The sequence below is a fragment of the Pseudomyrmex gracilis genome, unplaced genomic scaffold, assembly GCF_002006095.1.
Source record: "Pseudomyrmex gracilis isolate BER0280 unplaced genomic scaffold, ASM200609v1 scaffold_31, whole genome shotgun sequence".
Lineage (NCBI taxonomy): Eukaryota > Metazoa > Arthropoda > Insecta > Hymenoptera > Formicidae > Pseudomyrmex > Pseudomyrmex gracilis.
This window is the reverse complement of record NW_018020615.1, coordinates 837,090-864,133: the sequence shown is the minus strand read 5'-3', so window position 1 is coordinate 864,133 and position 27,044 is coordinate 837,090. Positions and strand designations below refer to the sequence as shown.

Below are 27,044 nucleotides of genomic sequence, written 5' to 3'. Positions count from 1 at the left end.
GAAGGAGCCGTGCGGCGATTTCTTATCCGACCGGGCGATATGAGACCGAGCGCGACAAAAAAAGGACCACCGACAATATTCCCAGCCGGGTGTCGTCGTTTCCTCGATTGTGTGCTCGATTGACGTTTTTTCTTTTTTTTTTTTTTAAGCGAATGCCGAGGTAAAGGTCGCGACGAGTTTGCTGTTTCCGCGGTTGGAAAATTATATGCCGCGCCGCCGCGTTTAAGGCGGAATGTAATCAAAGTCGCGACCGAGTCCGGAAGTTTTATATTGAAAAACTACTAGCTAGAGATATAAAACCGGAATTGAACGGGAAGAGACAGACAGAGAGAAAGAGAGACAGAGAGAAAGAGAGAAAGAGAGAAAGAGAGAAAGAGAGAAAGAGAGAAAGAGAGTTCTGATTACAGTTTTTCAGATTTCTCTCATTACAGCAATCCGCCATTTTCATTATCATTATTCCTGCGATATATTACCGCGTATAATTATTATGCGAATATAAAACGAATGTACAAACCGCATTCCGCATATTGTAGATATCATATCTACAATACCGTGCTTTACTTTTGCACAAAAAACTTTGTATAACAGTCTTATATTATTTCCCACGGAAACGCACGCATACACACAGAGAGATAATGAATTTTTACAAAACTAATAGTTAAACGCGCAGCGCGGGACAAAGACGCGCGACGCGGAACGCGAAGAGTTTGTCTTCGGAAGGCAGAAATCGCTTCCGGGCACGGCGCGTTCGGATAATCGCGCGTAATACTTAATCAAAGCACGCGTCCACCTCCTCCTCGGGATTGAGATACGCGACGATCACTCTCTCTCCTCTCCTCTTCTGCGGGACGCGAGAAAGGTGGAAGGATCGCACCGCGAACGGCCGGAAGAGACGGGAGAAGAACGAAAAGAAGAAGACGAGAAGAAAGTGGTGGGAGGAGAAGGAGGAGAGAGACGCGTAGCCGGCAGTGACGCATAAATCAGCCGCGCGATGCGTTCGGCTTACGCATTTAATTGCAGTGCAGTTGCACAGCGCGAGTCCGGACCGCCTCGCTTGCGGCCCGACTCTCGCTCGCGACGTCTCTCCCTTTCTCTCTCTCTCTCTCTCTCTCTTTCTTTTTTTCGCTGCGGAGTTGCAGATATTTTAGATAAAAAGCGAGGAAGCCCGGCGCGATCCGATCGAAACTAATAGCGCCCCCGTTTCGCGACGCGCGCAACGACGCGCATCGAAGTCCGCGGGCGTCGATGAGGATTTCGTAATTAGCGGCGATTTGTCAGTGCCAGCGTGACTCGCGTTCGATTGTCTTGGCGCATGTGCACATTTTTATTTCTTTTTTGTTTCTTTGTTTGCGTGGTCAAGCAGATACCCAGAACGATATCTGAAGAACGCGCGTACAATTTTGTAAGCGGATATCTTTAGAAAGATTTCAAGTACCTCTCCACGTGTATAAGTTTTCTTACGTGTCACTTATACGATTCGGGAAATAACATCTCGACGATAAAAACAAAAAAAAACAAAAAAAAAACGAGAAAAAATACATATATTTTATTTGGCTCGGGTAATAAAAGTTTCGCAAATTTCCGTCATTACTTATCGAGATTATATTTTTCGGCACGCAATCGTTTATAAAAGGCTCCTCGATAATTTATATCGACGCACACGTGGCGTGCGGATATATCGGATTGTAGCTTCGCGATCGTACCGATCCGGTTACGATAGAACGGATGATCGGGCGCAATGGTTATTTAGCGTACCTGGTAATCAGCGGCCATAAAAATGAACATAAACCGACACGTTTCGGCCGAGGTGATGTGTGTGTGTGTGTGCGTGTACGCGCGCGCGTTTGCGAGCGAGCATGTTCTACTTGGTTGATAGCAATAAAAGTTCGGGCAATAAAAACGTAAGTGCCAACTCGCACCGTTTACGCCGTCCCTTTCCCGCGAAGGGATTGCGCGAGAGTAGAGAAAACGGCGCGAAATAGAATTTCGAAGGGCAATTGCGAACGGCGGCAAATGATCCGACGCGCGGGTTAGTAAGCGCACAGCGCGTGTAGTATCCGAGAGATTTGAATTTATGACGCCCGAGAGATGATCGAGAGATAGAACTAAGTGTGTTTCGGTGGCAATTACACGTCATTACGATTAATTCAATTGATAGAACGAAGAGAATTCGGATCCGTTTTTTTTTTTTTTTTTGTGTCCCCCTTTCGTTCTCAAAGAGAAGTCCCTAACATTCCCGAGGAAACATGATTCTCGCCTATGCCGTATTCGGGCCCAAGGATAGATCGTCCGTAAAGATTACGCCGGGAGCGTAATTTGTTTCAGTGCCTGATACAAGTGTTCTCTCTGTTCTGAAACGTCGCCACACAGTGGTCGATTTCGAGAAAGACGCGGTTAAAACTCTTGTAACCAATGTGATTAAACATTTCAATTACCTCGCCATTCAATCGGAACATCTTGGGCCCACAGGAAGCTAAAAGAGTAAAACTGTGCATAAATACAAAAAAAAAAATTAGAAAAATAAAACATAGACCAGACGAATATAAAGTAATACGCGGCATTCACACGCGAAATAAATTAATTAACAAATGCCGCGCAAACTAAACAACTAAAAATTAAAAAATAGAAATTAAAATTTAAAAAATAGAAACCAGAACTAAAAATATAGAATTTAATTGCAGGAGAAAAGGCCTATCGCACCTGGCGCCCGCGGTGCACCAGGATGATGACCAGGAATTCCCCGCTCGCCGTATCGACGATGAACTGCACGCGTAACTTTGGCGCGGAGCGTTCCAATTAAAAATGTAAGATTTTTTTGCATGTATCGTTATTTTATCGATAAATGCGAAAATAATCAAATCAAAATTAAAAATGCGACACACTCACACTCAAATAAAATAGTAAACAATAAAATAAACTTAAGTATGTTAAAGTAATTTATTATAAATAATTAGACACGTATAATTTAAGTAGAGAAATAAATCTCGGAGAAAAGAGGGAATTATTACACAATTCTCATCAATCGATAAAGCACTTACACGTAATTTCGCCTTCTAAATTTTTTTTTTTTTTTTTTTTGATATACGAGAACCTTGCTGATCTTAAGTAGAGACTGGTTCGTCCTTAAAGCATTATCGTAAACCTTGCGTTCACGTAAAGCGAATAAAGCAGAGAGGACAAGGTAATTAGACAAAATTTATTTAGTGTAGCCGAGCGCTCGTGGGATTTAAGATTATTGCGGGGGATGCGCGGCAGTAAAATTAAAAAAAAAAAAAAAAAAACAAGGGAAAAAAAACTATCACTTTCGTGCGTTGCATAAAAGACGCGCGCAGTTACCTTATCTGTACTCCTATGTACTCACGGTTAATTAAACGAACAAGTAATCTTTCGTGTTGAGCATTGTTACGCACCGCAAATTGCAGCGCTGCTAGAAAAAAAAAAAAAAAAAAATACACGCGCTGGAGAAAAACGCACATTACGTCGTTTTGTACAATATATCTCTCGGTATTATTCTGAATAAAGTTATTTTTTTAAATTTGACAAAAAATTATGCTATCGCGTGAGAGAAGCAGATTTTACAACAAATATTTTGCGAATTTATAAGTTTGTTCTGTATAATTTCATATATATGTAAATACGAGACACACATACACACAGAAAACGTAAAACAAAAAATGTGAGAGAAAAGAAGTAACAAAGAGAACGGAATAAAAAAGCGCAAGGGACAAGAGAAAGGCATACCAGTGAACGCAGAACAGAGAAAGTAAACGAAGAGAAAGGAGACCACGGCAACCGGTAAAAGAAGTGGAAAGATGAGAAGGATGCAGGAATTCTCTGCCTGTTCTTGGATATTCCGGAGCCGCGGTCTGCGATATTGTCTCGCTGCGCGGATATTTTCACCGTGTCGACGAAATTATCTAGGCAACCGAGAAGCTGTCCCCCTCCCCCTCCGACCCCCTGCGGGACCCACAGGCCCACGTTTGCATTTACACGCCGTGCCGGCAAGGCAAGCCGACGCATCGTTCATGCTGCATCGCATGATGAGAACGCAAGAAGCGCGCGATGCGCTTTCCGCGGGCGCAAAAGCACGAAAACGTTACCTTCGACGCCATAATTTAGTATCTTAATTCTACGAATATATCGGCCGCTTTTTGGTTATACGCTACTTTTTGGTTATGCGCTACTAAGAAGCGCATCTTATATTCATGATATCACGGGAAAGGATGGGAAGAGATGATTCCGAAAACCTTCACGCACTCTTTATGAAGTCTTTGATCCCGCAAACCCTCATAGAATCTTTCTTTCGATATAAAATCGGGTTTTCTTTAGGAAAAAATTTTCCCTGAGAGATCTTTTGTATTTTTAATATTAAATATTGATCGATACGCAAGCCTCTTCGAACAAGAAAAACTTAAACTTTGTTCTACAAAATTCTCAAACAAAAAAAATCAAAAAAATGCAAATTCATGAAAAATTAAATCAATTATCAATATAGTAATAAATAATTATATAATAATAAATATCGATATAATAACAAACATATTTTTTCAAAGTTTTACCAAAGCCTTCACACAATTGTTTAATTTTGTATTGTAAACATATACAATTGGAAGAACGTGTAAAATAATTCTTTCAAATAAAAATTTTGGTAAATGTATCTTTACAGTCGCGACATGAGTTGTTTTCGGAACAGATCGAACTGGCGGAGCAACTTTACTCGAACAAATCCGTTCGGATGCAACAAGGAGGATATCTCGCACGCGTTTCGCAAACACGCGTACAATTCTCGGAAAGAGAACGATCAGCTCAGACGTAAGAAAACCGCGCCCGTTTTCCTAATGCAGTCGAAATTAAACCCGTAACGCGGAAAGATACAAGTTGTAGATCCGGCAGAAATTGCTCTGTATCTTACCGAGTCCCGCAGGACGAGTATGAGGGAGAGAGAAGAAGGGAAACGTGCATGCATATAAAGTGCGGGCGAGGATACACGAGGGCTGGTGGCGAGCGTTGCTTGCCAGAAATTGTGTTTATACCGGCGCATAAAGAACGTTACGAAACGGGCGGAGGAGGCGCGGCCGCGTCGCGAAAATTTAAAGTAACAAAAAAGTACGGTGGAATAACGAGAAATAGAAATGCCGAGACGAACGAGCGTGCGTTTTTATTCGCGGGGAAAATATTACGTCTCGTGTGCCGCGTGCGCGCGCGCGCGCGCGAGTTTCCTTCAACCGGCAAATTCTTTGAGCATTTTACGTGTCGTTTCTCTTTTGCCTGGCAAAAATATAAACCGGATATTAATAACCGGATTATGAGAGCTTTCGAAAAAAAAGTGTGTAAATGAGGGATTAAAAAACAAAACCTGCGATTTTTAACTTTACATTGTTTTTAGGGAAAACGATTTTTGATAAAAGTTGCACGTTTCTCGACCGCTTTTCGCGAAGAGAAATTGACACGCGTATTTCTCGTATCTGACACAATATATTACGGCTTCTTTAAAGCAAAAGCGCCAAATGGTATATTCACATACGATTGTTGACTTGTATGTATATCCACGTATGTATATCATTACGCGTAAAGCCAATCAGATGCAGCCGGGAAAATTATATTGTGAAAAATCAAACACAAACAAAATATTTACGATACGCAACTGTGCGATTTAATTTTTCAAATATGTGGAAGATTTAACCTCTTAGGTCCTTAACGGAATATTAATTCCACAAGAACACTCTCTTTAACAATAAGAACTCACAAGTTAGATTGTCCTTCAGAAATTTAAATCACAGTTAAAGAGATATATTAAAATATATATAAGGGTCCTATATATCCCCACTCCACAAACAAAAAACCATAGTTTATAATGATTAATATTAACCCTTTGCACTCCGAACGATTTTACGATATTTTGATTTGATTTCTTGTGCCATTTCAAGAGAAAACTTCAGGGAAACATGCATGTCTTAAAAAGTTGCGCTGAAATAACTTAATTCCCCGTAATCACTAATAAACTTGAATGTCCCCTGAGAGGGGACATCCGAGTGATATGCTAGAATTACGATGTCCCCTGAGAGGGGACAGCGGAGTGCAAAGGGTTAAAGCAACGACTCGAAGAATAAATTATAAGAAAGAGAATAATAGGCTCTTTGGTTTCTCTTTCTTGTAAATTTATTCTTTGAACCTTTGCTTTAATAATTATTATTTTCCACGCTATAATCTTCAAGATGCGTATAGTAACGAGAAAGACCGCTCTTGTCCTGGGCCCAGTCTTAACAATGATATCTCTCACAACACATTTGAAAACTTGACATAACATAATCGTAGAGCATCGAAACCTAGGAGTAATTGTTAGATCAAGGTACGTTTAGTTGCAATTACAGTCTTTTTATCTCGTTATCGTCTTTTTATCTGTTACATTTTTTGTTTAAAATATATTTGAACTTGCCAATTGTTAATTTATTGTACCATATCCCACTGAAGATGACTTTAGAATAAAAAGTCGAAATGTTTGGGTGCTACATACCTTTTTCATCTTATTGTTTCTGCAAAACAAACCCGCAAACGGTTCTAAATTGTCGATTCTCGAAGATATAATCAATTTTTTCATCTTTCTAAGTGTGTGTCCTCCTCTCATTCCCTAATCGTTCTGAGATTCAGACGTGTGTATTACGTTTCATTCAAAGAATTCTAATGTAAAAAAAAAAAAGAAATAATTTTCTCAAAGAAAAAAATGCTTCTTACAACTTAACATATTAGAAGATATACTTTTTGTGTTTACTTTTATTTTTGAAACACGAAACGTATTACCCCGCCGAATTCGGTGGCAAAAGTCGCATAAATAAAAGAGATCTTAATGTAGCCGTTTACGTAGTCAAGTTCCCGCTTTCCCGTCAGAAATCCCTATGTAGGATTACTGCGCCATTAACGCTCGCGTAAGTAAGTCGGCTTCTATCGAGCGCGTCGATATTTCTAGTACATATGGCGCGCCCGTAGTTGTTTTATTAAAACAACAGGGTTTTGAAAAAGAAAACACTACGCAATGCGAAAGAGAAAAAATTTTAATTACACAGTTTTAATTTATAACATTAATTATCTTTATTGGCACTTTTATTGTTTTTTTAAGCTCAAGAAAAAAAAATAAAAGTTAAAATTCAATATTCAATTAGAACAATAGGGCCGCGGGTCTAGTTGTTCAACAAATTATATATGCATACATTATTGTTACTCGCAAACGCTTAATAGCTAAGTAATGTCAAAATATCATCAGCTTAATTACATCGGGACACATAACAAATGTATAAATCCGAACTACATTTCTGCTGTGTATTGCATGTCTTGTATCTTATCGATTATCCCGATCAGAGTACCGGACGTTGTCGTTCGCCGTTGCAGACCGGCAATTTTCGTCAGAAACGCGGCGCGGCCGCGTGAAATAAACTACGAAAACATAACTGCGAAAATATTGCCCGATACGTCGCTGGTGATATACGAGGAACCGGCGCGTGACGCGCGTTCGTTCTTACGTGCACAGTGCCGTGGCACGTGAGCGTGATTAAGCTTCCACGGGCACGCATCCTACGGTTGAATAAAAAATTCAGCGATCGCCAAGCGGAGGCGAGAGGAAGAGAAAAAAAAGAAAGAGAGAGAGAGAGAGAGAAAGAGAGATCGAAGGAGCGGCGAGTCGTTTTACAGAGAGCGCGGCACAACAATTTCATTACGATCGCGCTTTTAAACTTTTAATATCGCTCGGCGGTCGCCTTTATTGCGTGGCGTCCAAGCTTCCTCCTCAGAAGCGCGCGATCCTGGTCTTCAGAGGCGCGTACCTCCGCCCGCTCGATCTAAGACCCCGAGAGAGAGAGAGAGAGAGAGAGAGAGAGAGAGAGAGAGAGAGAGAGAGAGAGAGAGAGACGGAATTAATGCGCGACTTTTATGAACGCTCCGAGTAATCAGCGTATTTCAAGTCGCGCGCGTGTTTATTCGCCGTCGCGAGCTTCTGATCGCCGCGCCGCGCCGCACCGCGTCGCTCTTCTACTTTTAAAAAGGCATCCCATTTTTCACTAAGTATTTGCGATCTCGTCCCGCGGAATTCGCGACAAAATTAAATCCAGTCGTTACCATTAATGAAGATTAATAAAATAAAGAGAGAAACTTCGCTTCTCTCGCAGTCTTGGCCGCTTTAAACTGTCGTCGTGATGAAACTTTATATGCGTTACACGGGAATTTGTTCGTCGTTATCAATTCGATATCGATCGTCTTTGCGAAATGAGAGATTACTGCCTGAGATGAGGATTACTGACGATGCAGGTTTTCGGTCCTTAAAACGACCGTAAGACCGCCCACGTTTCGAACTCGACGATTCAATGCGCGAGGGGGACGAGCGGGAGAAGTGATATCATGAAATATTTATACTTCGAACTTTGCGCGCGGCAAACCCGATGGCAAACGTGTCGTAAACGTTTAATTAAGAGCGGGATAGTTTCTACAACGTAGTAAACACAGAGTGATAACCTCCGCGCGAGTTATTAAATACGAAACTTTATGATCACCCTTTAACAGTTTACTGTCAGCGCCCCTCGCGAAGCGTATTGTTCCCGCATCAGCGGTATGCGCTCTAATTACCCTCGTATCAACCAGCTCATAAGTCGTTATGAAATGCAATTACTCGGCACCGGATTGCATCCGCCATTTGTAATGCTGTCGTACTGAATACACAATAATGCACGGGTTAGTATGAATGCCGAGGGACGTATAATTGCTCGCGCTACGTTCGCAGAATCATTGTAATTGTCGGATTAAGGGGGTCGCGGACCTTGCACCACCGTGTGCCGGCTTGCGCACGGGTTTTGACGTGAATAAGAAGTAATTGAAAATATTCGAGTCGCGCAAAATGAAGCGGGCGGAGGGGAGAGGGGGAGGAGCAAAGGAAGTCGATGAAAACCACGAGATAATTGGACAATTGAGAAGTTATCCTTTATAGTGAGACGCCATTGTGTCGCGACCTTCTTTCGAGATAAATTTTTTTCCGGTGACTTTTATGCAACGTTACGTTAGCAAAAAGACGAAATTGTGTTTTATTCAACGCGCTTAATTAACGTAACAGGTACGCGCGCGCGCGCGCACGCTACATCAACGCCACAGTTTCGCCACGTTGCAATCCAGAGATCTTCTTCTTGTTCCAGTTTCATACCGTACAGTTAACCAAGTTAACTAGTGTTAATGCAACCGACTTGGCTGATACTTTGTTGCTTCTTTGATCGCTTTATCACAAAGTCAGCTCCCCCCGTCGTCTATTGTGTGTGCATGCCCCTTCCCCCTCCCGGTCCTCTCTACCGCCTCGCACAATATTCTCATCTCGCTGACGCTCTATTACCCGGCCCATCAAAGTATTTCCTCATACGTGTTACAAAGAACATTGTACACGCGTAGGAGGACTTTCACAGTGAAATTTCACCTTGTCCAGGCGAAGTGAAAGTACACAGAGCATGAAAATTGCATGAAAGAAAGTAACGTAATTCCGTAGTCAATTTCACGCGATTTACATGGCTTTGATGAGCAGGGATTACAATTATACAGTTGACGAAATATCAACTTATTCATGCTACTCTTAGTTTTTTTTTCTATCATTTGCTGCAATTTTTTTTTTTTTTTTTAATGTTTTTTTATAAATCGTCAATAAATTTACGCACGGTCAAAAACATATGTATGCGTCAGGTAGTTTCTTTCGCGCGCGCGCGCGCTCATATTTTTCGTATTTCTTATATGTTCGGCGCGAAAATTCCGTTCCGCGTGGGCACTAATTAATTCCGCGATCGTTAGAAGAGATGCCCGGTCGTAACATCGTCATAAAAACGGGCTCGCCGCGAAACGTCCGGCCGGGGAAACGTGTCACTTTTATCCCGGCCTTGTTACCGGCGCGCAGAGGCCAGGTCCTGTAATTAAAGCCGGCAAACAGAATTAGTCCGAAATTTGGGAACGAGCGCCGTAACCCGGAGCTAGGCTGTCTAATTGACCCATTTTCGCAGTAATAGATCATCAGCCACCCGTTGCCCGAGATATATATCTATTTACGCTATATGCCGCAAGATGGGAAAAAGTTTTACCGCGAAACCTGCTGCTCGTTAGACGTCGAGAGACGGATTTTCTCGAGAGTTCTGCGCGAGATGTTCTCTTTGATCTCCACGTTAATCGTCATTTCTCAATCAAAGCACCGAGATACGTACACACGCGCGTCATCGTTAGAGATTTCCGATTCTGCGACGCGATTTACTTTCGCCGAGAGACTCTTCTGCTTCTTTTTCTTTAAAAGAGAATTTTATTAAAAATACAGAAAGAAAGAGAAAGAAACGGTCGTTTGTTTTTTTTTTTTTTTTTTTTTTACGGAGTCTGCAGAATTTATGAGCGGACCGTATTATAAATATTTTAGAGAATTATTTTACGTAAGAGGCGTGAATTTTTAATTGGAACTAAACTTGAATGATATAAAAATAGAATTAAAAAATATGATATGAAAATAAAATTAATTACACACTACATATTTTGTTTATCTTTATCGCAGCAGCTGAATCATCATGTTAAATTATTCGTAAATTTCTACGGATGTAAAAAATTAGGAAGACGGCATAAAAAAGATTCCTAATTTTTGAAGACATTGTTGAATTATATACATATATTTTTTTAATATTTTTAACTTTGCCAATAAAAACTAATGACTCCATCCAACACTCGTTAACGAGATTTCGGTAGGATTTCCGTCGGTCGTAAAAAAATTCCGGTTATCACGACGCGCAGATGTTTCGAAACGTCGAGACACATAGTCGGATCGCATGTGGAATCCGCATCTGGGCTCCGGTTCGCGAGTTCGCGCAGTTTTAATAAATTTCGACAATTTCTGTGTGTGTGCGCGCGCGCGCGCGCGTAGCCTGAAATCCTAACGTTTCGCGAGCAAGTGCGGTTGCGTCCGATGATCTACGAGCGAGCGGGGGTGTCGCTTTATTCTCCGTTTATTAAACGTCATTAGAGCCGGTTCTCTCTCCGCGCGTGATGCTCCCCGCAAACTTGCTCGCTCGCTCGCCGCCGCCGCCGCGAACACGTTACTCCCTCGACCGCAAAATATTTTCCGGCCGGTCACGATTTATTTAAGGGTCGTCGCGCCCGCGCCAGAGTGCACTTCGCTACATTTAATATTTGGTGCACTTACGTTACCCGCGGCGAATCCGGGATTATAACACGATAACGCGCACGTAACTCACTTCGCTTTAATATATCTCGAGCTTGTCGCGCAATTGTTCCAATAGCAACGCGGATCGCGAGCTCCACACACGCGTTTAAATTGCGCGTTGTAGGAAGATACTCGCGAAGATACTCGAGCGATACGTTTCGCGAGTACAGTTTAATGGCGTTTTCACACATATTTTTTTTTTATCAGCGTTGCTAAAATCTATCTCTCTCTTTTTGTTTTTTATTTAGTTCTGCGCGATATACTTATTCTTGTTTTTAGTTTTTAAAATCCTTAATCTCTCCGAGGCTCTCCTTTAGAAGCAACAGATGCATTTATTTGTATTAAATATAGAAGCTTTTAACCGCGGATGCGGGCAGAGGATGAGCAATTGAATATTTATTCCTGACAAATCGGATTTATTTTTTTTTTTTTTTTTTATATATATACCGTAATGACAAAAAAGTGCATCTGAAAGCACAGTAAAAGCCAAAAAGGTAATAAAACAAAAAAGAAGCACACACACACACACACAAAGACTCGTGTATCTTTAAATACAAAATAAGTAACGCGTCTGCGGTACACTTAGATTAATGGTCTAAATCTAATTTTAAAAAACCTTTCTTACTTCTTATGATAAATTTAACATATTGCTACGAAATACATGTTAAAAGCTCTCTTACGCGCGCACAGTTTGAAATTTTTTCCTGCCTTGGAAACAGCTGCGAGATATTTTTGTACCGTGTCGCGACGAGGATGACGGACAGATAGAGCGCGGCGACCGGTCGCGGTCGATGATACCAATCGGGGCGGAGAAACCTGATACCCCGAGATCTTAACTGCTGGAGGTAGCTACTTCCACGGAGCGGGAATCACGCACACGCGTGCACGCACGCGACACGGACTGCCGCCGCTTAGATTCGCGATTATCTGCTCTCGCGAACGGCGCGTTTCCTCTCGCCGGAGAGGATGCCGTCTTTGTTCCTATCCCGCGAATATTTACCGAAACGCAATTTCGTGGAAGGATTCTCGCGAACGGTTTTTGTTTTGCACGAATAGTGTTGGGTGTCCTACATACCAGTTTTGCGAAGCTCCTCGCTCTCTCTCTCTCTCTCTCTCTCTCTCTCTCTCTCTCTCTCTCTCTCTCTCTCTCTCTCTCTCTTTCTATCTCCGTTGAACATTTTTAATCTTTCTTTGAGATTTGATAAACAGTTTTGTATTGTGTTTTGTGCAATACATGTAGCGTTTAAACTGCTCAAAAGAAAATTAGAACGAAATTTGCGCAAGTACGCGGAGTATAAAAATTAAAAAACAGGAAACTGAGAGACAAAGTCGGTAAGAATTAATATTTCCTAATTGTCTCTGAAACACACGTACACGGGAGGGAGAGAGAGAGAGAGAGCGAGAGAGAGAGAGAGAGAAGGAGAGAAAAACAAAAAACTTTTTAATAGTGTGATAATTTCGTAGTTTTTAGAAAATAGAAACTCCGACGAGGACGCAGCCTCGAAATTCTGAGATTTTTAAATCTTCGTGTAACGCATTTAATTTTCTCCAGTACGAGAGGAAATGAGAGGAAGAAAGAGAGTGGTTAGGTGAGCAAATTAGAGTGAAATTTGTGAGAGCGAGCGCGCGCGCGAAATGTGGTACAAATTAAAAAAGAATCAGACGAAGAACAAGCAGGAAGAGGGGAAACCTCCTAATTACCGACGAAGCACGCACGTAGGCGGCAGCGGTGGCGGAGTAGAAAAAGAAGAAACGCACGTAGTGACCCCGTGGGGGTGGCTGAGTCCTGCGATATTCATGTTTCCAAGATTATTTATGACTCGCGGAACGAGCGACCGCACGCGCGCTGCGAAACGCAACTCGTGCGCCTAACGCGTACATTACACACCACACAAGGTGAAGGGTGAGACGAAGAGTGTAGGAAGAAAAAAAAATCCTAGGAGGCCACCCCCCGCAAGGAACGACCAATACACACGTTCCTTAATGTGACATTTTTTAATTTGCATAACACGAAGATTGCGTAGCGAAGATAACGAAATAGGTCGTATCTGAAAAATTTTACTACGCTTTTCGCTTCAGAACTTTACACCGTTTTATCGAGCTTCACATTTCTAATCTGAACAAATTTTCCGAAACCTGAGGTTCTTTTTTTTTTGGAAGATTCGATTCTAATTGAATTCGAGACGAATTTGAACGACGATTGCTATCATTCGTCAATGTTACAATAAAATTTTGTCGAGTCACAAAAGTGCAACGGATACTCTCTATCTTTCATCCGGTGTATAAAACCAGATTGTGTGCAATAATTTATATTTCCCCATTCCCCTTACGGGTTGTAAGACGTCGGGACACAGTCGGAATTTACAGTCTCTCTCTCGCGTTATTCCAAGAACAGCGCGAATCGGCACTGTTCACGGCGTTGAAACATGCGGGGTGGTTTTTACACGGTGATAAAGCGATGCTCGCGGCCCGGGTAGAACACCGCGGAACAAGGGTAGGCAAAAGAGGGCGCGAGGTGCGGCATTGGCGGCACGCGTTACGCGCATAATTCATACGGCCTGGCGAGACGGTACACGTGTACGAATGTACGTTTTATCGTCGCGATTCCGATAAGGAAGACGCGGACCTGACGCGCGTATGCACGATACGCGCTTGCACCCGCTCGGGAATCGATATTTAATGAAGCTGCTGTCCCCCCTCCCCCTTCTCCCTCCCTCGGACTCGCTCGTGCCGGGGGATAATAAAGCTCGCGGGAGAAGCTTATCGCCCGACGGAACGCGAGAATTGACGAGTTTATCCTGAAAGCACTGCTATTCTCCCCCGCGAAGCTCATTTATTACGGAAGAAAGCGTACGCTCGCGCTTTCTTCAGTCGGTCGACGATCAGAGGATATCCGCAATATGACAGCGGTCTACATTGCGACGTTTGTCTTGAGAAAAGCCGTTTGTTCAAACGGGTATCATTATTTCAATTTTTTTGTGAGAAATAACTAATTTGTTTTAATAATATACACAAGTGCAACACATGTGATCAAAATGACTCGATGGCTAAGACGAGAGATTAATTACGCGAGTTATACGAGATTTTTATTCTTATCAATGAAGCTGAAAGTGGCCCGAAGACTTAGTCCGAAACCGCCGGAACGCAGGGCTGCAGCGACCGATTTGATAAAAAAAAAAAAAAACTAAAATTACAGAATCCAACCACCTAAAAACTGTTTCTGTTGCGCACGTAGACATTCTTGCATTCTTCTAACATATTGAATATATATTTCGCAGAAACAAAATAAATAATTTAAATATTTATTAACTTATAAAACACGAAAATAAGTAGAAGATGTTTTCACACTTACTATCCGATGAAAATGCATATCCACCGTATTACTAACATTACAAAGAATATTTGTGCAAATTTGCAGCCGTTTATTTGTTCGCGTTGATGAACAATGAACAATTTTCTCTCGCATCGCGTACGAAATAGCGCCTTTGATAAAGATTGGCGTTCTTTTTAATAACGAGGCAGTTCGTGCTCACTAAAAAATAAATAACCACCGTGTTTCTAACATTACAAAGAATATTTGTGCAAATTTTCAGCCGGTCTTTTGTTGACGAATAATAATAATAAACAGTTGTCTATCACTCGTGCGGGATAGCGTTTCTTACAAAGTTTGGAATTTTTTTAACATCAAACGTGTTTGTTGTCTTTAAAAAATGAATAGTTACTAAAAGAATTATTACTGATATTATAATAGGTAAACAAGTCAACCTCTATTGTAAAATTCTGTATTGCAATGAAGCAATAAATATACATACATACATACATATATGCACACACGCACACACACACACGCAAATACACACACGAGAAAAAGAGAGATAAATACACATCGCATTAAAATCGAGTTTAATTACATTCTCTTCGTTCCAGAAATGTGAGCGAAAAAAAATAGTAACTAAATATAAATCAATGCGAGGGAGATGCAACGTTTTTGCGGTGTCGAAATATTGTGATTGATTAACTGCTCGGAGATTCACTCGCCGCATCGCAGACGTAGTGCACAGTTTATCAATTATTTTCCGCGGCCGATAAATCGGAACTTTCAATAACGGATCTTGACAGGAAAGGAATAGTCGGTTTCAACGAGAATTTTTTTTTTTTTTGTAATCGGCAATTTAATGCTTCTCGCGATCGATCACAACCGGACGGTTCTCTATTAAACTTCGTTTGACATTCGCAGTCAATCAGCACATGTTTGCAATCGAGAAACTCGAGCCTCATTCGCAAACAAATCTCCGCGGCTCTAATTGTAATCTTCTTTAGACACATGAAAAAATTTACTGAATGTAAAAAATTCTAATAATAATAGATGCAAGTTAGTAAAGAAAAAATAAACGGTAAACCATAAAAGATGACGGTAGTACGTCCAACGCGAGAGATCGCCCACATTTCCTTGTTCATTATTTAATACGGCAAATGCATCGATGATACTTCGGGGCGTTGTGATATGCCAGACGTGATGCGCGGACGTGGCATAATAAGCGCCGTCAGCGGGCGCGGTTCGTTAATGAGAATATTATAATTGCAAAAGTTCCATTTGCTGAATCAACGCTCGTGCTAAATTATTGATGATCGGGAACACTAGCCACATTCTATGGCGCATGCTTGACAATGCCGAATCAGCAGTCCGCGGAATCACGAGAGATAAAGTTTCTTCTCGCAACAATTTCCCGTGAAATTCTGTAGTCAAAATGCTCTAAATCTGATTTGTTGAATTTTTCCCACGTCATATCTTCCTTCGTAAATCGATTTAAAAAAACACACACACACAAAACAGATTCAGAAACAGAAACACATTCAATTTAATTAAAAGAAAAAATGCCAAGAACCCGAACGTTAGTTTTTTTTTTTTTATTTCTGTAATCTTTTCTATCGAAACGCTAACAAGAGTTTCCCATATTGTCTAAAATAGAAAATAATATTTTTTTGCAATTAGAGTGAACGTGTTTCTCCCACATTGTCTCGACCGGCCCACTCGTCTCACGGCCTGAGTGCGTGAACACGAAGAGTTCGAATCCGCTTACCACCTTAGGATTTTTTTTGGACCGGTCCCTTTCAATCGAACAAATCGATTGAACTGAATCGAGCCTCCAAAGATTAATTCGTAAAATCTCGAATTAATTTCTCTCTCACAAGAGGAGTATCAGCGATCGGCGGCGCGTTCGATCCTGCTTGCGATGAAGCTGATATTGATGGTGACCAGCCGTGATACAGAAGCTTCATCATTCATGTCTCTATGTCCATCAGGCGGTACACATCTACTTAATTCAGTTCGCCGTTTTACATTGTGTAAGTAGTGTTTTAAAATGTCACACTTCTGTTTCTCTTTCAGAACGACACTTTGTTCTAACTCGAGTCGCGTCTCATGAACTAGCGATTGTTTATGTGCCGCTGTGTCCACTCAATTCGTTACATGAGTCAAGGTCAAAAGTAGTTATAAGTTATAAGTTAATAGATTGTATTTCTTGTTTGTAACCTTAAGGGGAATCAATAACACATATCCATCTATTATCATATATTCTTAAAGCTTAGTCCATATCTCTGCATGTTTCTGTGTGTGTGTGTGTTGCATATAGACTAGATTCAAAGATTCAAGAAACCATAAATGCATAAAACCATGTATTTGAAAATGTATTTAAATTTCTCTCTCTCTCTCTCTCTCTTTCATATTTATTAAATATATTTATTAAATATATTTATTAAATATACTCGCGACTCGCCCGCGACATTATACGATATATCACTGCGTATATATAAATTCTAATTGTGAATATTCATAAACAAAGCGAGAGTATTTGCAAACGAACAGCGCTTTGCGCAAAACTCTTCCACCTGCTTTCAGATACTTTGAAATTACATCGGCAAAGGGAGAGCTGATTCCGGAGTGACGGTGTGTGTAGTACGTTGTAATTTAATTACTTATAGATTCCATCGACGTCGAGTGTTATTAACATTGTTACGCAAGCAATATGGTCGCATTAGAGGTGATTCGTAATTCCGAGTGGCAAATTATTAAACCGGGTAGGAAGGGAGGGAGCACCCATTGTGCCTCGTTTTCGACTGTGATATATTTCTTCGGGCTGGAGTTCGATAATGATATTTTCGCGGAGAACAAACGGCTCTGCGAACGCACAATAAATATCGAACAAAAGGGTAACCGCAAGTTAATTGTTGATCATTCATCAGTCACTTTCGCTCACTGATATTCAAGTTCACACTCAGGGCTATGTTAATATTCGCTGAACGCGCTCGCGGTTTTATCGATCGACGCGTACGCGAATAGATTTTTCTTATTTGCACACACAGCGACGGTTGTCGAATCTTCAACTTTTTTTTCAACATTTGAGAAAAAAAAACACTCAAGCATTAAATTTTCGCCAGATTATTCGCGCAAACGCGGCGAATCGCTTATCGCGCTGAAAATCCATCGGCTTTTGACATCGGGCACATTAAGTGGGCACGCCATTAGTCGCAGTTATTAGCTATCGGGGGAGCGAGGCGCAGTCAAATTAGCCATAAATTACAGTCAACGCCGAGACGATTATTTACAGCCGACTCATGCATACGCATGGCGCGTACATTTCGTGCCCGCGCGCTCGCGATCTCCCCGGTATCGCGAATGGGCACTCGTAATCATAAAATTCTAATCAGGCGATCATTGACGCGATACTTTCAGGCGCGGAATCATTGCGGTCGCAAAATCTCTCTTCCAGTCCGCCATAAAAACCGTCCATAATCGTTAAGTCAGAAACATAGCTTTCTTTCTCTCTCTCTCTCTCTCTCTCTTTCTCTCTCTCTTCGCAAAAGGATTTTTCCCAGGCGTTGCATATATCGCTTCCCGTTGTTTTCTTGCGCACATATACTTGCTCCGTAACGGCGCATTGATAAGCAATTATCAGGTAATTAGTCGTTGTGGCATAATCCAAAGTGCTCGTAAGTGCTACGAGAGAAACAATAAACCGTAAAAAACGCAACGCAAGAATTGCCATTGAAAAAAAAATCTCAACTCAGTGTTAAAGTTATAATAAAATTTCTATATAATGAAATTTCTGTTCTGTAGAATTATTCAAATTTTGTAGAATCGTATTGAAAAAGACCCGATACAAAGGTCGAAAGCTTTACATTCAATAAAACTCATTCATCAATATACACACCGTCATCTGTGTTTGCTTCAACAGCCATTAACAACACCTTTATAATTTTTTAAAAAATCTTAGAGCTAACTACACACATTACTATTTAAAGTTATAATGTTACAAGCGTTTTTTTTGAGGAAATCTGTCGAAAGAAATCTGTTAAAAATTCAAAGGTGTTTGAAAAGTGGAGAAGAGCATATAAAAGTATATCACGATATCAAAATATGTTTCTTAAAGCATGTACACATTGACCGACCCAGTAGTTTCGCGGCCTGAGTGTGGGAGCTGCGAGTTAGGAAGGTCGCGAGTTCAAATCCGCACTTTCGGATTTTTTTCGAGCCGGTCTCTTTCAGTCGAGTTTTATCGATTGGAAAGCAAAGTGAATCGAGCCTCCAATCAGGCTTTCAAAGTGATTATAAGCACTTCCGGTGAATCGGAATCCAACTAATATTTGTAGGTACAAATTTTAAACACACACACACATACACTCTACGATTTACACGAGAGTGAACTCCACACCGACGAAGACAACACACACCGGGGGGCATATTTTTTTCCCAGGATATCACTTGCAGTAGTGATCCGTAGACCGACGTACTCCGATAGTTGTAATAGATTAGACAAAATAAAGTTTGACGAATTACATATTGATGTATTTGCAAAAAAGAATTTTAATAAAATTGATGAAAATCTCTAAAGAAAATTTACCAGACAGGGGCAAAACTAAAAGAGCGTCGGTCGTTTAATCGGCAACTTTTTTTTGTCAACAAAAAAGAATGATCTTTTTTTATTTACCGTGCGATTTCCAACAGTTGTACGATTTCAAGCAGCTAATGCTACACGTTATACAGCCGGCATTAAGAGGATCTTCGGCATTGAATTAAATTTCGCGCGCGAAACGACGAGCGATTCGGATTGGGGTGAACGACAACAAAAAAAATGATAAACGACGGAAGCCGAGACGAAGTGGAAAGGAAAGGCAGCTTGTTTCGTGCCGAGATAAGGCGTTAGAGAGACCGGCACGAAATAAGCGCCTTTCCGTAGATGATAGCGATTTCGAGCGAACGGAACTATCGCGGAGGGAGCATTAACGGTAAAGGAAAGCGTGGGAAGAAAAGCGGAAGGGCCCGAACGGTGGTGTGTGTCTGTGCGGCAAGAGAGAGAGACATCAGGAACCTATTTCGAAGCGGCGCGGCACGATTTTCTACACTTACTCGTCCATCACGCTGATGAGTTCGCAGGCGGGCACACAATGCCCGTAAGAACTCGAGGCGAGATAAGACTGAAAAACCTCCGGGAACGATCCCTAATCCGCGCGATAAATATTTCGTACGTGCGTGTTTTTACACCGAAGAGACGAGTGTGATTCGCCGTCCGAGCACACGAGTGTGCAGTTTTTCGCGTTTACATTTCGCATTTAACGCATTTTCGCACACCCCCCGTGGATGCGTGTGTGTGCGCGCGCGCCTGTGCATGTTTTATTTCGAGTAAACGTGTTTAACGCCGCATCATTTTTACAGCGACAGCTTTATTGTTTTTACTATTTTTTTGTAAATAATTTGATTTTTTAAGCGCACAACTTTTTCCGGGTTAAAAAAACAAGCTGCAAAAAAAAAAGACCGGGCGCAAAAACAATGAAATTTAGTGGACTGTCGCTGCGTGGCAAAATGAAAGAGGAACGAGATATTTTTATTCGTGTAAATGAGTTCCGGTTCGCGCTTTGTGTTTTCCATCTTCATCAAGCACTCTTACACCCCCGCTTTCGATGCAAATTTTTACCCCGCCGCCGGGGATATTAAGGGTTCGCCGGTAAATGGCGTCTTTTAATATCGGGAACAGTTGCCAGATCACGCGCCCCGTTTTAAATCAGCAATTGTGTGTGTGTGTGTGTGTGTGTATCAGTATCGTTTTTTTTTTTTTTAGAATCGCAAAAAGAACATTACATACATTGCATGTTCTATACCAGTGGACCGGCCCACTGGTCTCGCGATCTGAGTGTAGGGGCTGCGAACATGGAGATTCCGAGTTCGAATCCGCACATTCGGATTTTTTTTCCGAGTCGGTCCCTCTCAATCGAGTTTGATCGATTAATTGACGAACTCTGAATCGGGATCAACGACATATATAACTAGAGCATTCTCTTCCAAAAGTGAAGCCAGGATTGGCAGTTTAAAATTAAAAGAAAATAAATTGTTATGTGAAGTTGAGAAGTATAGCCTCTGGTTCAGGATGAATTATAATTCAAATTGATGAGACAGGGCGTATCTGAACTAGCTGGATGGTTTTTGCATGTGAATAAATACTACAAGTTTTTTGCCCAAACGTTTCGACTGTATTTTTCAGTCATTCTCAGTGGGTAAATAATTTATTAGAGATTGATCAATCTCTAAAGTTTCAGATCAAATTTATATTTTATATATATTTACTCAAAACCCAAAATAAAGCCTCGGAATCGAATTAATCTTGAAAAAAACAAACTTCAAGCCTATATTTCACAATAAAGAAGAAAAAGAAGCATGTTCTATAACAGCGTGTTTACTCAGCGTTTACAATCTGAGTTTTAAACAAAAACTCTTCTAGACCATTCCAGAGATTTGATTTCAAATAGCGAGAAATAACGTTATATGTTAACATTCAAGATAGAATAGAAGATAGTTTGATTTTTTCATTATAGTATGCATTTGTTTATTATATTTTTGTTTAATTATTTATTACATGTTTGTTTTATTTGTTTATTATAATGTGCTTTTCCTATTCAAACAGAAGATTTTATTTATTGTACTAAATATTTTTGTACAACAGTTGTACAACAACTAAATAATTGTATACTAAATAATTGTACAACAATTTGTACTAAACATTCGGACATGACACACACATAATTCAATCTTTGTTAATTTACAAGTGTATATAGTCTTGCAACTGAAGATGACTAAATAAATAGTCGAAACGTTTTGCTTCAACATAGTTTTTTACTGCACAACATCTTCTGCAACATTAGTTCATACTAGCCCAGTTAATACACACATATGAATTTATTTATTGTGTTTAATATTGAGTGTAATATTGTTATGTGCTCTCAATGCACGCGTTGCGCGCGCATTTTGTACGAAAAGATCTCATGGGATTGCGTGCAAGGATGAATGTTAAGGATTCAAAGTGTCTGGCTCTCGGAGAAAGAGAGAAAGGGAGAGCGAGAGCTCGCGAGCTCGATCGTTGTACGCAAACGACTTTAACCCACTCGGAGATAATTCTCTTCCTGCGCTGCCGGTTCTTCCCGTTAATGAAGCGCGCTTCTTTCGATGATTTAAAGTCAATTTACCGTGAGCGTTATCACGCTCCGGTAGTTACCATTTAGCGCTATTTAAGCGCGAATTTCAGGAAATTTATGACGTTACAGGACCGTTACATTATTTAATAAACGTAATGCAGGGGCGAGGTCGTACATCCGCGCGAAAGCACACTCACGCGGAATAATAAGTCGATGAATTAAAAAATGAGCATCGAACGAGTTAATTGATTGTGAAACTACACAACTTTCTAAGCAGAGATCCAATGAATTTTTTATTGCAGAATATTTAATTGCTCTTTTCTTATTTCTATGTTGTTTCGACATTATATGTAAAATTGTAACGTCTTATTTTAACAGAAAAAAAAAATCGAAGGCAGTATACGTCTACATGTCTGCACATGATGAGGGTGTTAGGGATACTCCCCTACAAAAAAGTGCTTAAGTCCATCCCAATCGTTGGGAAGTTTAACATGAGAGTAGTTCTGTCCCAGAGACAGCATGTTCAAGTCGACTGCACAGTCGGTGTTTAGACATAACGTAAATATAACCAGAATGCTGTACAATTTCTTGTACGGTAGAATCGGACTTTTGGTCCTGAATAAGTGTCTGTGTGTTCCCTTGCCTAGAGGCATGCGTGTTACTAGCCCGAGACGGATCATCGACTTCCTGTTACAGGGAGTGAAAGTGTACAGCGGTGTATCAACCGTACAACATACCAAGAAACAGACAACGCAGTGAGAATGGGCCATCGCGAAATAGCGGAATTAATACTTAAACAGTGCCGGCAGTGTCTGAACGTGGACAGGTGCAAGGACTTCAGGAATCAGACGACGCGGGAGATAATCGAGAAGAAGCTACAGAACTTGGTGCCATTGTTGGCCCAAAGCCAACATAGAGAAATAGACGAGCCCAAAAGCCAAAATAGAGAAATAGACGAGTCCAAAAGCCAAAATGGAGAAATAGACGAGCCCAAAAGCCAAAATGGAGAAATAGACGAGCCCAAAAGCCAAAATGGAGAAATAGACGAGCCCAAAAGCCAACATAAAGAAATAGACGAGCATACTTTGACACATCATCTGAACAATAACGACAAGTTAAACTTCCTAAAGGATTTAGAGCTCGTCGAGCTGGACCACTCAGGTGAGCACCACGAAGGACTCTCGCCTTCGTGGTGCTCACTGTAGCCATCCAGCCATCCATCATCAAAAATCATCAAAGTGTGTGAAACGTTCGTCGACCCTGCGTGCCGTCGATAACGCTGTGAATTGCACAACGACGAATAAATCAACGCTGAGATCTGTACCAATCAAGGTCAACAATTCGAGTGCATTTGCTTATTATCCTTTCAATTCCTATCCACCTCTCGTTCCATTCGGGACAAAACCAACGTCCCACTCAACAAGGCATCGCGATTATCCGATCCACGCCTCAACATGTACAATTTATCGGTTTATTGTTGATGAGAACGGCAGCAGATCGACAGAAATGACAAAAACGACACAACAAGATGTGGAATGCAACTGTTTTTTTTAACGCACCAATGTATCTTTCGTACAAATATATAATATAGTGAATAAACAAAAATAAGAATGTTACTTGTTATTGTGTTTTTTGTCTCGCTACCTCATTCTTTGAGCGTCATTTTTTTTCAACTCTTTTGCTTGCCGAATTGGCTTTACTTCACGCGGTGAAAAGAGCACTTTTCCTTGGGTGGTTCCAATTTAGGCGCGCACACCCCATGACTCCCCTACGTTAGGTGCGCACTGGGCGGAGCGCACCTAAATCTCGCTAGAGCGAGACGCTTTCGGGAGAGATCGATGTTATCGGCGATTCGGGACGAGAAGAGTTAGGAGAAACGGAGGGAAGGGGCGTGAATTACCTGGACTCACGTGCGAAAAACGGGCCGAGATGTGCACGATTTCGAGCTGTGCATTTACTTCGTGACGTGCCTCTCAGCCGGGAACAGACTCGGGTGTCGTTCCCTTTCGAGGAACGACGACGCGCCTTCCTGCACTCTCGGATGGCTTCGTGCTCGCTGCTGATAAACATGTATACGCACATGCACATTTACATAACAATATTCTATCAACCCCGTACAAGTAAATAAAGCGAAAGAAATTACATACCGCGTATGTACGTTTGACGAAGCGCTTCTTCACGTTGATTCCGCGATTTCGCATCGGCGACGCGCATCACAAAAATCGCAATCCGAATCGAAAGAGACCGATTCAAATAAAAGAAGCGTTTTAACAGCGACCCACTTCTTGTTCGTATCTCCATTTCTCGTGTGCGACTTACCCTCCTCTTTCCCACCCTCTGACCCCGTGTGCTTCACCCTACCGAGCGCTTTCGCAAATCTCCCGTATCCTATCTTATCCTGACTTTCTCTCAGAAGAAATAACTGCAGTCGTACAATGCATCTCCTCGAGGCGCTACACGTTCGCCAACAACACGACGCAAATAGAAATAAAAACGCTAGCTAAACGCGAGGGAGAAAAACAAGAAAAGGAAGAAAACTACGCGCTCGTCTTCGGCAAACATTTGCGCGCTTCCTGATACAGGAGTTTTTCTCAAAAGCTTTCTCTCGAAGAAACGCGAGACAGCGGAATTGTCTCGATTGATTGACTCAGTTTTTTTCCTTAATTTTAATATATAAGAAATTGATTAACTTCAACACGCATATCTGACGCTAATCATCGTATTCTTACTTAAAACATAAAATTGACATTAATACACGGAAAAAAAAATAATGTTGAATCAACAATATCAGTTTAATTGAAATATATTCTGTTGATGCAACATCAATATTATTGCACTACACACAGCAGATAGTTAGCTTTAAGAATCTAGACATTAAATTAATCGCACGTGCAATTGAATGAACTATTTATTTTTGTGGCAGCCCGTGACGTCAACTTCGATTGAAGCAACTTCATTTTTTTTTCTGTGTACAATTTTATTATTACAATTATTACATTGACTGGATTTAAACAAGATATGCCGCGTGATGAGGATTGACCACTCTTGTTTTCCTTCTTCTTCTCTCTTTCTTTGATTTCAAGATCGTTCGTCCGATCGAGCGCACCGGATCGATCGAGATCCGCTGGCGCGATCGACGCGGCGTCCCCGATAATGACATCGGACACTCGACGAAGACAACAAAACTTCGAGAAGAGCTCGCGCGCCTCGCGGATTGTTTCCCTCGCGAAAGAACGAAACGCGAAGGCGCTTTAATGAAGAGAACGACGCGGAAGAATACGGCGAAGAGAGAAAGAGAGGCGTCGTTGTGTTGCGCGTTATATCAGTGCGCATGCGAGACAACGATTAGCGGGACGTTTAAGAGCTCACTGAATCACGGGAGCTTGAAACACGATCCGGATAAAGCGAGAACGTACCGAAGACGTTTCGAACAAGAAGGAAGGAGTGATATTTTGTTGCTGACTCGGCACGAAGATCCGCGAAGCGATTATTGCAAGCAAGAGAAAAAAAAAGAGCGAGAGAAAGAGGAACGAGAAAATATTTATTACGAAAGTTGCCAAGCAATCAGTGCAGAAAACAAATCACCGTAGCTCGAATAATATATGGAGAATATAAGAAAAATATAAATAAAAATAAATAAAAAATAAAATATAATTAATCGATATTCATCAAAATGGAATAAATTACTTAATACTCATCAAAACTTGATTTTTGTAGATGCAAGAAAAAAAAGTCTTTTCTTATGAGAAAAATAAGAACAGCAGCCTTGTACTTCCATTGTCAAAGAATTAATCAGAGATGCCAACTCTGTGCGTGTGTTCGCGATTCGTCTAAAATAAAGGAATATAATAGAGATCGACAAAGGCGGTATCGAGTCACAAAAGGAAGAAAAATAGAGATCACGGAAGTAAAAAAGGAAGTAGAGGGTATTATGTGAGATCGCGAGTGCGCAGGTTTGCGCATTCTTATTTCCGCGTTCCTTTTTCCTCTTTTTTCTCTCTTTCTCTCTCTTATAATACACACACATACACCCACACACACCCACACACACGTATTGCTGATTCATAGATTGAAATAGTTCATGTCAAAGGGCGAATGCCGCGGATACGAGAAAGAAATACAAAATGAAGAGAGAAAATACACGGCGGATGAACAAACGGAAAGCGCGTTTATATTTCCGATATATATATATATATTTCTCGAATCCCCTCAGCGCGACCCGGGGAAGCGATCTCAAAAGGCAGCGCTCTTCTAATTTGCGAAGATGCCGCAGTAACTTGCGGATTTTGCTTCGGCAAAAAGAAAGAATAATAATAATTTAAAAAAATAATAATTAATTATAAAAACACGCAAACATATTCGCCTGTAACTGGCGATACTGTACCTCTAAAGCAGATGCACACGCGAAATTAAAGCAAATCTAAATCTAAGTGATTAAGACTCACCGCACCGGATGTTTTTCAGCTTTCGTCTTCGTTCTCCGGACGCACGCACCAAACATCATGCAATACTGCAACAAAAATAAATATAATATGATAAGAGATCGACTGGTTTCAAATTCTCAATTCTATCTTGACAAATAAATAACACTGAACAAAATTTTTAATCACAACGAACCAGTCGAAAAGTTTCGTTGTTTCGACAAGCGAATGTGTCGTATTAAATAAACAAAGAAAAAAAAACAATAAGGAAGAAAATAATCGCGTAACTTGCACCTTTATTTCGACGCGTCGCAAGAGTAACAGTTTCACAAGCGGCATATCGCCGCTTCGCTTAAAATAATCAGCTCTTAACGGATTTAATTATTTATCTTATGTATTCTTCCTCGTGAAATGTTATACTAGTAGAAAAGTGCCCAATTTGAGGCAACCAGATCTATTAACCTATTAACCAGATCTTCGGGTTAATAAACTTCTTTGTTTTTGTATAGTTTGTAACAAACGTTTCGATCCTTAGTTTAGGGTCTTCTTCAGTGTACACACTGCATATGACAATATACAAATATATTAAACAGAACTAACGCAAGGGATTAATAACGCATAACTCGAATTACAAGGTTTTTGAAAAACTTACAGGAAGGTTCGTAGGTGTAGGAAGAACTCGGTCCATCAGTCGCGCATCGCCGTCAACCATCGCCGCGTAACCAAATCTCGATGACAACGACTCGAAAAAACACACCGAATCACTAACTAGCGCGACGGCCACCGACAGACTGAGCTACATTCTTTACGTTACCACTCCGAAAAACATTCCCCCACCGACGTCTCAATCATATCATGCGTAAACATCGCAAGAATGCCTATGTCGCTTTATACAACTTCAAAAACGAAAAATAAAGTTTTAGTTTACTCGTGTCCGATCTAACATTAAT

The 27,044-nt window shown here is 41.0% G+C and overlaps 1 long non-coding RNA gene across 1 annotated transcript in view; it reads right to left on the bottom strand.

The window, feature by feature from the left end:
- Positions 1-26,800, bottom strand: part of LOC109852585 — a 220,421-nt gene extending 193,621 nt beyond the window's left edge. Inside the window, exons 1-2 of the long non-coding RNA XR_002250013.1 lie at positions 26,747-26,800; positions 26,119-26,183 (exon numbers count right to left, since the gene is read on the bottom strand). This is a non-coding gene — a long non-coding RNA (uncharacterized LOC109852585). The remainder of the gene's footprint in view (positions 1-26,118; positions 26,184-26,746) is intronic.
- Between the last annotated feature and the right edge of the window lie 244 nt (positions 26,801-27,044).